This window comes from Macrobrachium nipponense, chromosome 37 (assembly GCF_015104395.2).
Source record: "Macrobrachium nipponense isolate FS-2020 chromosome 37, ASM1510439v2, whole genome shotgun sequence".
Classification (NCBI taxonomy): Eukaryota; Metazoa; Arthropoda; class Malacostraca; order Decapoda; family Palaemonidae; genus Macrobrachium; species Macrobrachium nipponense.
In genome coordinates this window covers 45,784,303-45,786,189 of record NC_061097.1, presented here as the reverse complement: position 1 = coordinate 45,786,189, position 1,887 = coordinate 45,784,303, and positions in this window count along the sequence as shown.

Sequence of the window (1,887 nt, the reverse complement as noted above, 5' to 3'; positions counted from 1 at the left end):
GCGGTTGGCACGGTCCGCGACCTTAGGGTAAAGGCCAGGCATTTTGCATCTGTGGTGAACAAAGCAAAGATTTGAGTTGGGGAATGTATTGAGTAATTGGGTTAGGACTAAAATGTTATTCTGGTATAAAATCTGTCACATAGTACGTACAGTTACCCTAACATTTCTCACATAAGTGAGGTTTCCTACACATAAGTCACATAAGAAGTGGAGATGCCCATACACAGGTTACATAAGTAAATTGCCCACACATAGGTCACATAAGTACAATTGCCCCCACACATAGGTCACCTAAGTGCAGTTTTCCTACATAAATGTCACATAACAGTTGCCACATGCTTAGGTCACTTAAAAGGTGAAATTGCCCACACATAAGTCACATATGAAGTGAAGTTTCCCAAACACAGGTTACATTAGAAGTACAAATACCACACATTTCACATGAGAAGTACAGTTCCCCAATACAGGTCACATAAAGGAGTTCCCACTGACAAGACACGCAAGAATTGCAGGTCACTGAACATAGGTCTCATTAAAAGTAGAATTGTCAGCAAAGATGTCACTAAAAAAATACAATTCCCCTTAATTAAGTCACATAAGAAGTGCACTTCCAGTCCGGTAGAGGGGCTAATATTAGGCCTATAATAAAGTAGGAAACAACGTCACCTGAAGAACACGCAGCAGCACACCTGACACGAGAGGTCGTGTCACTCACTAGGAAGGGCTGACCACAGCGTCCGTAGGACTTCCACTTGAACCTGTAGGACTGGATACTACAGATCCCAGATCCTACTAATGAGGAGAGAAGCAGCAGCAGCTTTGACGAAGCCAAGATGTCTTTGTTTTTCATTGTTAGCTGATCTGCCAGAGGAGGAAAAAGTTTAAGTAAAATGTTTATACATATTATAGTACTAGTACAAATTTCAATTGTTTTTGATGAGTGTGTTCTCAATGTATTGTTCTGTTTTAGAGTTAGTGATTATAGGCAATTGTAATATAATATTAAGGCTTTCTTAAGAGCTTTATACAGCACGGGTTCTTGCTCACAGAGCAGCCCGTAAGGTGGAAATAGACACCTGCCCTGTCTGAAGTCTGAACTTATAGTAAATATATACTAGCTCCCATACTAAATGCGCAGCAGATCTGCGCGTTTGCGCGCGAATGGCATCGTGAAACTTGATTTTAACCGATGATATTAATCAATCAAAGTTGTACCGGCAATAAGTACCTGTAGAATTACCCGTAGGAGAGTATAAATGAATTTTCTTAAGGGTTGTACTCACTGTAGGTGTATCATGTACAGTGAAATACAGCCTGCAATTATTCACAAACCAGAGAGCAATCAGTATGAACAAATGAAGAATTCCCTTCTTTTGGCGACACTATATAGCTTGTCATTCTCTCTCTCTCTCTCTCTCTCTCTCTCTCTCTCTCTCTCTCTCTCTCTCTCTAGGCAATTCTCAAGTCTCATTATTTGAATGTGAAGAATGAAAGGATCCACGGAACCTTGTCTTGTCTTACAGTGATCAATGGCGATATAGATCCTTCAATGGCATAGTACTATTCACATCGATTTTGACTAATAGTTCAATTTTATTTCAGACGGTAAATGATTTATCGGATTATTATCTTCGTTGGATGTTGATGGCTATACCCATTTGTCGTGTTCGGAAAGGCTGTCTTGTTTTAGTAAAAGAAGATGGATGCTATTTGCATATCTTCTTCACCATGCATATTTTCTTCTCTGTAGAGTATTGTTGTCAGTATTGTTAAGCATAACTGTGGGGGTAGATAGCCTTTGAATAATAGTAATAATAATAATAATAATAATAATAATAATAATAATAATAATAATGATAATAATAATAATAGCAAAAGACTTATTAT